This window comes from Nyctereutes procyonoides, unplaced genomic scaffold (assembly GCF_905146905.1).
Source record: "Nyctereutes procyonoides isolate TBG_1078 unplaced genomic scaffold, NYPRO_anot_genome, whole genome shotgun sequence".
NCBI lineage: Eukaryota > Metazoa > Chordata > Mammalia > Carnivora > Canidae > Nyctereutes > Nyctereutes procyonoides.
This window is the reverse complement of record NW_026575140.1, coordinates 25,674,514-25,685,994: the sequence shown is the minus strand read 5'-3', so window position 1 is coordinate 25,685,994 and position 11,481 is coordinate 25,674,514. Positions and strand designations below refer to the sequence as shown.

The window sequence follows — 11,481 nt, the reverse complement described above, 5'->3', positions numbered from 1 at the left end:
CCCACTAAGTCATGCTTTTCCATTACTCATTCCGCCTTTTCTCCCAAGGTGGCGTGTGGGAGGTGTTGTGTTCGGGCTCGATAAGAATAGGCCGGGAAGCTTGCTGCGGGACAATGCACTCCTCCCTTTGCGTGTTTCAATTCCGACTGCGCCGTGTTGGGCGGCTGGGGGGGGGCAGCTTTCCCCGCGGACAATGACTCCACACTGGGCCGCCTCCCAGACTCAGCTGGGCCCCTCCGCTGGCCCCTGCCCCCCGCAGGCGCGCCCCGCCCCACTTGGCCAAGCTTTGTTCCCTTACAAGGCAGATCATCAGGTGGGCCAGGCGCGACTGCCGCTGAATAACGTCCTTCTCGGGTCACCCGGGGGGGACTCGGGGCGTCGGCCTTCCCGGCCCCGCAGCCCCGCAGCCCCGCAGCCCCGCACGCGCGCGGACATCTGGGCCACCAGGAGGCGCCCGGCCTCTCCGCAGCTCCTCGCCCCAGCCCCTCTCTGGCTCACCCTGCGATTGGCCGGCCGCCCCGAGCTCTAAGCTCTGATTGGTCGCTGCCCGCGTCAATCGCGGACGTCGGGGCGGGCCGAGGTGACGCGCGGCGGCCGGGCTCGGGGCGGTGTCCGGCGCGGGCGGCTGCGGGCGGAGCTTCGCCGGGACCGACGCGGGGCAGTCGGACGGCTGCCGCCCAGGGAGGCGCCAGCGCGAGCGCGAGCTGCTGCTCCCCGTCCGCCGCGGCTGCCTCCGCCGGCTCGTCCCCGCGCCCCGGCCTCCCGCGCTCCCGCTTCCCCGCGCCGCGACCCTCGATGAGGGGCCGGGCCGCCGCGTGATGGGGCTGCGGAGCGGCGCCCTGCGGCTCGCGGTGGCTGCTGCTCGCGCTGAGGAGCGTAGGTGCCGGGCCCCCCGCGCCCCCGCGCGCCGCGGCGCCTGCTGACCCGGCCCGCCAGTCCGCCCGTCGGCCGGCCGCGCAGCTGAGGTGAGGCGGGGGAGGGGCGAGGAGGCGGGCAGCGGTTGGCGCCGCGGCCGCGGGGGCTGGGGAGGGGGCCGCTTGGGGGGAGGGGCGGCCGGGCCCGGGCCGGGCGGGGTCCGAGCGGAGGAAGCGCCGTCCCGGCGCGAGCCGCGCGGCGGGTCCGGGGCGCGGGGCGGGGCGGGGCGGGGCGGGGCGGGGGCCCTCGGGTCCCGCAGTGCCCCGCACCAGCCCTCGGCTTCGCCGGAGCCGCCGCACTCGGGCCGTGCCCCGCGGTCGGCCGGCCCGCGGCCGTCGGCGGCCTGCGCTCTCTGCGCACACTGCAGCTCGGTGCAGCCGGCGCCGCTCGGCGTCGAAGCCCCTCGTCCGCGTTGCCCCGGTCCCCGCGCCCCCTTTGTGGTTGGCATCGGGGTTGAGCCTGGGAACGCGGCTCTGCTCTTCTGCCAGATGAAGGTAGGAAGGGGCTCGGCGTGGCGGAGGGGAAGCGGATGGCGCGGGGACCCGAGAGAGGAGCGCGGTGGAGAGGGAGGGGGCGTGTGGATGCCGGCCAGCCGCGGGGAGGGCTGCTGTGGTCTCGGCGTTCGGCAGCCCAGGATTACTCTGGCAGCCATATTGGGAGGATGATCTGACAAATCCTTTAGTAGCCAAGTCCGGTTGCTGGAAGGCACCGAGTGACAGCCCTGGCAGCTTTCAGGGTGACTGGCCCCGCCAGAAGCCAAGTTGTGGGGGTTGGGAGCCGGCTCGGGCGAGCTAGTCATTGTTCATGCAACACAACACGTTCCGGCCCTAACACCATAATTGAACTCCCGAATCACTTTTTCTCCTTGGTGAATTGCTAAATGAGCTTCTGTGGTGAAGTGCCTTCAAGATTCCATTCTTGTTGCGGTGAAATGCTGTTGTTTCTCTATTCATCTTGTATGGCCAGTGCTATGGACGTGGAGGCCCGATGATGATCCTTACACGTACCCAGGCAGATCTGAGGATTGCTAGGGCCAGTATACCAGCACGGAAGCTTCGAGCTGGTATATTGCATTGGATGGAGAGATTTTCAGAGTAGCTCACCTTGCAGAGATTTACTAACCTGGCATATTCTGACAGTGGGAGAGGCATGCAGCAGTATTTCTGAGGATGCAGGTGGTCATGTTTGTGGAATCTGGAGGGAGCTGAAATTAGATTGTCAACAGATCCCTTGCTCACATATCTCTTACTGTTCTAGGCAGCTGTTCTGCCGACACTGAATATGCTGCTTTGTGTCATAGATGGGTCTGTCTCAGCCTCAGGAAAGTATGGTGATTGGATTTGAATAGCTTTGAAGTGAAATCATGGTGGATATTTTATTTAAAGGCTGGCATTTTGTCAACTTAGCTTAGTCATAATAAAATCTTAGCTTGTGAGGTGCTTTCTAATTAACTCGGTGTGGCTGTTGGATTATGAGGCAGGTGGAGTTAAATGTACTGTGTAAGGAATGAGTATGAGGGTTGCACAAATCTTTGGATTGTAAAGCAGACCTGGAAATGATCAATAACTGAATTCAGCGTGAGCCTGTAAATCTGGCTTCTCCTACATGCTTAGCGTTGATAGGACCTGGAGACTGGCATGCCTGTCTTCCTTTTGTATTGTACCCTTTGCTTTTATTTTTGTATTTTTTTATCCTTTGCTTTTAAATTCCTTTAACTTCTTAAGTGGAACTATCCAAAAAAATTTTAGTTAGGAGTTTTCTAAGAAAAGTCTTAATACTTTATATTTTTATGTTAAGCTTTCCTTTTGAAACTTACTTGAATCAAAAATAGTGTCAATAGAAACTAGTGCTTTGTATTACTTTAACATGAGAGAACTAGTGTCTTTTAAAATTCTATGCCCTAATCAAGAACTATTTCTGAGTTTAAAATTTTTACAGTTTATTAGCAAAAAAGATCTGAAGAATTGTGGTTAAATATAATTTCAGCATTTGATAAAATCAGACCTGATTGTGAATCTGATTTGCAGGCAGAATCTGTGCAGCTCTGCCCTGATGAATGTTTCTCCAGCATTTATTCAATTAAGTACAGCTTCGAAGGCTTTAAACAGACCATTTTTCCTTCCAAGACCAGATATGAATGCAGCTTTCCTTTTTTCTCTTTCCCACTTTGGATTTGTGCAGGGAATAAACTCTCAAGAAGAGTGCCAACGGAGTCCAAGGCCAAAGCTTTCTACCCTACTTCCCTGCTATGGGTTTGTTCTGGTTACAAAGTAAAGGACAACAATGGGCCCCTGCCTTCTAGTTCATAAACCCCTTCCTGGGCTACTGATCACAGCAGGTTTTTTCAAGGAGTGAAGCATATCCTTTTGATCTCGTAAACTGATATGATATAATTTTTCAAGACTCTGCAGTGAAAGGTATAGTCTGTTTACTTCATGTAATTCTCTTTGGAAGATGGCCTTGTTGGAACAAACTGGTGAGTTTCTGGAGTTAATACATGTGTGGATAAATACATATACTTTCAGAACTTTTCTTTGTGCAGCTCATTAGAATAGAAGATAAATGAAGTAGATGTGACTGTGACAGGGAAAACGATATGGAAGGGTCCTTGGACTTCTCTTTGAGGTAGACTTTTTGGTTAATGGTCCTGTGATTCATTCATGCTCACTTTTATGATGTTCATTACCAGTTTACTGACAGTACATACAAATATTTAGTTTTTTGCTCTCAAGGAATTTACACTTTACCATTTGTTTACAGATATAGTAAGATAAAGTTATAGAAGATAAGGTCTTCTGTTCTAGTACAATTTAGTGATTTAGTACGGTTTAACCCATACCATGATAGTTTCCATGTTTTTTATGGTCAGAGCCTTTTCTTTTTTGTATTGCCATATAATACTTACCTAATACTCAATTGGTACTTTTATGATTGCTTTGTGGTTGTTTGTATATGTGTTTGAAGTCACAAGGTTGTAAATGTCTGATGGATTAAAGACATTTTTTCATATTTAATATCGCATTTTTAAAAAAAGATTTTATTTATTTGTGAGGGACAGAGAGAGAGAGAGAGAGGCAGAGACACAGGCAGAGGGAGAAGCAGGCTCCATGCAGGGAGCCCGACTGGGATCCTGGTACTCTAGGATCACACCCTGGGCCAAAGGCAGGTGCTAAACCGCTGAGCCATCCAGGGATCCCCTACATTGTTTATTCCAAAGTGTATCATCATTCAACTATACCATCCTTTACCATTGCTCTTTGTGATGTCTTTGATACTTGGCTTAGTTTTCCTTTCTGTCTGAATTTCTGACATCATCCTGGCAGATGTCAATGACTGTATAAACAGTAACAACAACAATAATGACAAAACAGCTCACTCATATTAGCCTTTTCTATATGCCAGGCTCTTTTCCAAGCACTTTACATTGTTCACTAATTTAATCCTCGTAACAACCATATGAATAGATACTGTTACCCCCATTTTACAAGTGAAGATATGGAAGCTAAGTGACTTCCTCAAGTCACTAGAAATAAGTACATAACCACAGTACTGAACAACTTCTGTAACTAGCAACTGTAAAATTCCTTAACTTCAGTTCAAGCGAACGTTAGCTTCATGCCATTTCAGTAACTCAGTATTGTGGCCATATCTTCTACCTTGTCATCACTTTCGGATCTGTCTTCAGATCGCAAGTTGACCTTCAGATCCGAAGTTCTGATAATTTATAGCTCTCACTTTTGTAGTCTTTTTCCACAAGCTCTTCTACCTCATGTCTCTTGGGCCATCAGCCTTTTCCAGATTTTACTTCTTTGTCTTCCTTTAGTACACTGTGACTTCTGGGGTGCTCTGCTTCAGCTCTTTTCTTACCAGCACTTGCAGTTTTTAAATTTTTTACTATTCTGCAAGACCCATTATGCAGATGCCAGCCTAGCATCCTTCCTACCACCCTTAGCTTCTTTTTTTTTGGTCTGTCATGGAGAAATCTCACATAGTGCTGGGGGTTAGTACTACAATTAATGTGTAATCCTAGGTCTCCTTTGAATCTCACTTCGGTGTCTGTTGAAGTGGTTCTGTTCAGTTCCTCCCTCTGTTCTCCACAGTGATTTTTTAAAATTATTTATTTATGAGAGAGAGAGAGAGAGAGAGAGAGAGAGAGAGAGAGAGAGAGGCAGAGACACAGGAGGAGGGAGAAGCAGGCTCCATGCCGGGAGCCGACGTGGGACTCGATCCCGGGACTCCAGGATCGTGCCCTAGGCCAAAGGCAGGCCTCAAACCGCTGAGCCACCCAGGGATCCCCTCCACAGTGATTTGTAAAATTTTGACTGCTTTACTCAAGCCTTCCTACTGCCCCATGCTTGGCTTAAAACCTTACTTATCGCCTCATAGGGAAAAAAAGACATGAACTCCCCCCACTTCCCCTTCCTCTACCTAAAGAATTCTCTGCCGCTTTTCTTACCTTCTTTCCTTAAGTCTTAGAGAAAAAGTTACTCTCCCTGACTTCAGCTAATCCCTTGGGTTGTCTTCTGGATGTCATTGCCTTGTAATCTTGAGGGACTTGCTGTATTGGTTACTCTTTATCCCTTTCGCTGTTTCCCTGTTTGTTTTTTTTTTTTTTTTTTATTTATTTATGATAGTCACACACACAGAGAGAGAGATGAGAGAGAGGCAGAGACACAGGCAGAGGGAGAAGCAGGCTCCATGCACCGGGAGCCCGACGTGGGATTTGATCCTGGGTCTCCAGGATCGCGCCCTGGGCCAAAGGCAGGCGCCAAACCGCTGCGCCACCCAGGGATCCCCTCGCTGTTTCCCTATAGTCCCACCTTAGGGACTTTGCTCTGACTTCTACCTCTAGAACACTTTTCTCCTGAAAGCTGCTTGGCTAGCTCTTTCATCTTCAAGTCTTTGCTTAAATCTCCCAACCTCAGCATGCCTACCCTAATGTCATTTATGTACCTGCACAGCGTTTCTACCCACCATCATCTTGAGCCACCTGCCTTTGCTGTACTTTCCCTCCCTGGTAATGCTTATTATCATGTAGCTTTCTGTAGAAATTATTATTTTAATGTCCCCTCTTCCCCTACTAGAAGGTAAACTTCTCCATGGCAAGGATGTTTTTCTGTTTCATTCATTGATTGATCCCAAACTCCTGGAACTGCCTATCACATTGTAGGCACCTAATAAATAGCTCTTGAATAAAGTCTAGAAATATGCAGATCTCTCCTAATACAAACAAGGAAGTGAGGGAGAAAAATCCTTCCTTCACTTCTGTTCTCTCCTAGCTGTCACTCTCTTGAGCCTCCCAGCGAAGTTCTGGAAGCAAGGAGGATACTTGTATTTCCACTTCCTAGTCTCCTAATTACTCTCCAGCCCACCATAGACTGGCTTCAGTGGCCCTCACTTCACCTGCCCCTGCTCTTGCTCTCATTTCCAGCCTTTTATTGCTGAAACCAAGGGACACACTTCATGCCTTCGCTGCAGTGGCAGTATTGCTTACTTCACACTCCCTCCTTCATTGAACTTTTGTCTGCTTCTGTTTAGTGGATCGCTTTCAGATCTTGGCCTGCTTTTCTGGCCACTCACACTATTATCAAGTTCATTCAACACAATTTTTGTATAATTTTTAAAGTCTTTTGTTTTTAGGAACTAGAATTTTGACATAACGTATTTCTGATGTTAAATAGCAGAATAGATTTATTACAGGAACTGTTTTTTTTTGTTTTGTTTTGTTTATAGTTTGACCGCTTACTGCTTCCAAAAAGGATTTGAACAGCTTCTCACAAATACCACAAATGCAGGGGGGCTGTTAAAGAAAGAAAGAAAACTGCATAACAAGAGGAAAAACTAAATAAACAAGTTACAGCAACTTGTGTAATTCAATTATTATAATTTAGTTTTGAAACTCTTCAAGGTAAAAAGGGAAAGAAAAAATATATATAATGGCTATATATAATGATTCATCAAGAGAAACTGTTTTTTGGTAATAAGTTCTAAAACTGTAAGAGAAAAGTATTCTAGACATTCTGATATAAGAATGTTCACACTGTTTTGAACAGGTCTGTAAGTACAAGGAGAAATGTTCTTCAAAGACCTTTAAAAAAAAATAGTCTACCTGCTTTCCAAACTGAAAATACAACACTAAAATATAACCAGTCTTTTTTTTTTTTTTTTTTTGTGAAAGATGTGACTGATATGGTTTAGATGCATAACTTTATTTGAAGATAAATCTTAGTATCCCAGCTGAAAACTCATTATTTAAATCCTTGTGAGAGTCTGGAATACTTGTATTGTCATCTAAATGAAAACATACCTATTAAACTTTCTGTGTCTGTTCATCAGGTGGCAAGATTGACACATTGTTGACACATGGAAAAGTCTGACTTGCATTCTTGCTCAGTTAGTGAGGTGCCTCCCAGGCTGGTATCTGCAGAGGTATGGTCAGGCAGAGGTTTCAGAAGGAGGGGGACCTTGACTCATACTAATTTTTTTCCTTTTCTATTTTTTTTTTTTAAACTTGCTTTTTTCTCATTCTGTCTCTTTAAGGGCAGGGACTCAACCCATAGCAAATTTGCATTAACCTCTGATTGAAACTTACCATTTCTTTTCTTTTCTTTTTTTTTTTTTAAGATTTTATTTATTTGGCAGAGCAAGAGAACATAAGCAGGGGGAGTGGCAGGCAGAGGGAGAAGGAGAGGGAAAAGCAGGTTCCCTCCTGGGCAGAGAGCCCCATGTGGGCTTGATCCCAGGACTCTGGGATTTTGACCTCAGCTGAGACACTTAACTGACTGAGCCACACAGGCCCCCTGAAACTTAGTATTTCTACACTGTAGTACACTGAGTAGTACACTCAGTGTAGTACACTGAGCTGAGCTCATTTCAGCCTGGACAATTCCAGAAGAAGGTGTTGTGTGTCATCCACTTTGACAATAGAAGAGCTTCAGTGGAATGTTGGGATTTGAGTAGCAAAATTCCCAGGACATCTGCTAAAATAAAAATTATGAGACATAGCTTCAGATATTATTAGAATGAGTTGACTTACTAGATAAGAGTTTTGTAACTCTTTGGAAGAAAAAAAATCACTTTCATTTAGAATAGTTTATCTTAAGCCATAGGAGCTGTTGTCTCAATTAATTAATTAAATATTTTATTTATTAGAGAGAGAGTAAACAAGAGCACAAGAGCAGGGAGAGGGAGAAGCAGACTCCCTTTTAAGCAGGCAGCCAGACTCGGGGCTTGATCCGTGACCCAAGCTGAAGGTAGACCTCAACCAATTGAGCCACTCAGGCACCCCTGTCGTTTCTTTTTAATTTATTTTTATTTTTTAAGCTCTATTCCCACTCTGGAGCTTGAAGTCATGACCCTGAGATCGAGTTGTATGCTTTACTGACTGAGCCAGCCTGGTGCCCCTAGGAGCTGTTGTCTCTTGATGCATCTCTTGGTTTATGAATAAAATCATGTTACTGGTGAAAAGGAGGATGCCTGATTTCTTTTCTTTTCTTTTTTTTTTTTTTTTTAAGATTTTATTTATTCATGAGAGGGAGAGAGAGGCAGAGACACAGGCAGAGGGAGAAGCAGGCTCCATGCAGGGAGCTTGACATGAGACTCGATCCCAGGACTCCAGGATCAGGCCCTGGGCAGAAGGCAGGCGCTAAACTGCTGAGCCACCCAGTGATCCTTTTTTTTTTTTTTTTTTTTTTTTAAGATTTTATTTATTTATTCTTGAGAGACAGAGAGAGAGAGGCAGAGACACAGGCAGAGGGAGGAGCATGCAGGGAGCCTGACGTGGGACTTGATCCTGGGACTTCAGGATCACACCCTGGGCCGAAGGCAGGCGATAAGCCGCTGAGCCACCAGGGCTGCCCTCCTTGATTTCTTAATTGCAGTGACAGGAGGATGTGTGTCTAATAAATCCAAAACTATATTTTAAAACTTATTTTGGGTAGTAGGGTTAAAAGAAAACAGTTGGGGAGTCTGGATGAGCTAGTTTAACCCCATTTGAGATTGAAAATCTGATCTATCAGGAGACTTGTGTAATCTGATTCTTGGCATTGGGTTAGAATGCAAAAAGCTTTTCCAACATGTGATTCTTTTTTAATTCTTTTTTTTTTTAAGATTTTATTTATTTATTCATGAGAGACAGAGAGAGAGAGAGAGAGAGAGAGAGAGAGAGGCAGGACACAGGCAGAGGGAGAAGCAGGCTTCATGCAGGGAGCTGACGTGGGACTTGATCCTGGATCTCCAGGATCAGGCCCTGGGCTGAAGGTGGCGCTAAACCGTTGAGCCACCTGGGCTGCCCCCAGCATGTGATTCTTATTGAGCTTTCACAACTTGGCTCATGGTGGATTTTTATTCATAGAGTCAAAAAGACCAAGAATAGATACTTAATGCAAATAGAAGAAATTCTTACCTTTTGGGGGCTGTTTTATCAGTATAGGCATGGTCAGAGATAGAATATTGAGTCCTAAAAATCTGCCTGGTCCTCATGGAAAGTATTGAACTGAAAGATGCAAAACTTAGAATAACCAATTTTTCATAGTGTTTCAAAATGGATTCACTAGCTACAGATATTTAGTTTTGGGGACCCATTGATTCTTTAAGTTATAATTTATTTTAAGCTGTAATTTAGTGAAAAGATGATCTTTTAAATAGATTGCTTGTTGCTATTGTAAATTCCCTAGTGTGTAGCAAATTGTGTGAATATTGAATTTAAAAGACTAAATTTCTTGGTTAAATTCTATTTTCACTGGTGACAAACGTACTAAATACTGTATCAGTGCATGAGAGTTAAATGAACTACTGGCTGCAACATAGGGCAGAATGGAATAAGCAGGAAAATGAAGAATCAACGTAACATTTTTAAGGAGCAAAGAGAAAGAAGGTATCACTTTTGGCTCAGGAAGGGGCACATTAAGGAACGTGTGGCTTAACACTTACTGCTTCATGGTGATATTTGACCTTGTCCTCAAAAAATACGGATTCATAATAGGGTTAATAAGGGAGATTGAAGCTCAATCTGGAAGTTGTGTGTTTGGTACAATAAGAGAATGCTTGGTGAAGAAGGCTTGAAGCTGGGCAGTGAGAATGGAGGCTGGGGAAAAGAGGTTGGATTGTGGAGGCCTTTGAATTTTTAGATTATGTTCTGAGGCCTCTGAAACCAATGGAAGGTTTTCAAGGAGAGGAAATGACATGAACTGACTTCTGTTGTAGAAGTATAATCTTGGCTGTTTTCTATAGAAAAGGGATATTACAAAAACAAACCAACCAAAAGCTAGAATTCATTAGTGTTTATTCACTTTGCTGAAAGGTCAGTTTGAAAATTAGTCGTCGTCTTTGGCTCCTAATAATAGTCCAGGGAACCTCTGAAGGCAAGTTCAGTTGCACAAGATCAAAGTTAAACAATTGGGTAAAAATTCAGAAAAATGCAAATAAATTGGGCCTAACCTTTTTATTATCCCTTTATTGTTTAGTGAATGCTTCTGGAATTCTTGCTCCATTCCGCTTTCCTAACGCTTCTAATTGTGTGTCATAGGAAGGAAAACTGGTCAGAGGGACAGTCTAGAACTGAGGCTGTGTAAGTGATTTATATAGAGTATGTGTGATTGTCTTTCCTGCCTGCCTTTTTTCCTTTGGCTGCTCAAAGCTTGGAAAACAGATTTTTATGCTAATTATAAGAAGTATTGTTTTCCTGTAACTTCGTAAAAGTATTCTGTGATTATTGTTTCCATCTGGAATTTAAACCTGGATTCAGACTTCTATAATTGGTCTTGACTTATATAATTGGTCTGTATAATTTTTCTTGAAGAGCCAGGGAATTTTGAAGCTGTGATTCTTTGATGTAATTCTAATATAAAGAGATACTGTTTATAGTAGTAGGGAGGTAACAAAGTAGCAGTCTCTATGGTTCATTTAACTCTAGTTTCCTATGACTGAAATTTTAACTCACTTGTGAAGATGGTTGAAGTTTTACCTCAAGACTGTTAAATCAGAAAAAAATATATAGGGCAGCCCCGGTGGCACAGCAGTTTAGTGCCGCCTGCAGCCCAGGGCATGATCCTGGAGACCGGGGATCGAGTCGCACGTCAGGCTCTCTGTATGGTGCCTGCTTCTCCCTCTGCCTGTGTCTCTGCCTCTCTCTCTGTCTCTATGAATAAATAAAATAAAATCTTAAAAAAATATATATATATTCTTAGGTTCAAATTTGAGAAAAGCTTCTAGGTTCAAGTTTGAGAAAAAGTAATTTTATTATATACTTATTTATTTGGAGGAAAGTAATTTTAAAATTTACTTATTATCATTTCCAAAAAAGAATGACTGTTAACTTTTTTAATGAGGAAGGAATTTGAAATTAATTTTATCCTTTTTCCTTTTGATCAAACAACCTGTCTCTATTTTGGAACAACTTACGGTTTTTATTAATGACACTCAAACATCAGCCTGTTGACACAATAACTGAGAATTCTTTTTTTTTTTTTTTTTTTTATGATAGTCACAGAGAGAGAGAGAGAGAGGCAGAGACATAGGCAGAGGGAGAAGCAGGCTCCATGCACCAGGAGCCCGACGTGGGACTCG

General features: G+C 44.6%; 1 protein-coding gene across 5 annotated transcripts in view; it reads left to right on the top strand.

Moving 5' to 3' along the window:
- Positions 1 to 691: 691 nt before the first annotated feature.
- The window catches only part of KIF1B (kinesin family member 1B), a 151,347-nt gene continuing 140,557 nt past the window's right edge, over positions 692 to 11,481 (top strand). For 2 of the 5 annotated variants that reach the window (XM_055306773.1, XM_055306776.1), the window contains exon 1: positions 694 to 965. The gene's annotated coding sequence lies outside the window, so the exon portion shown is untranslated. Of the gene's footprint in view, positions 966 to 1,221; positions 1,410 to 11,481 lie in introns of those variants that run through there. The other 3 variants (XM_055306777.1, XM_055306775.1, XM_055306774.1) reach the window with 3 other exon arrangements.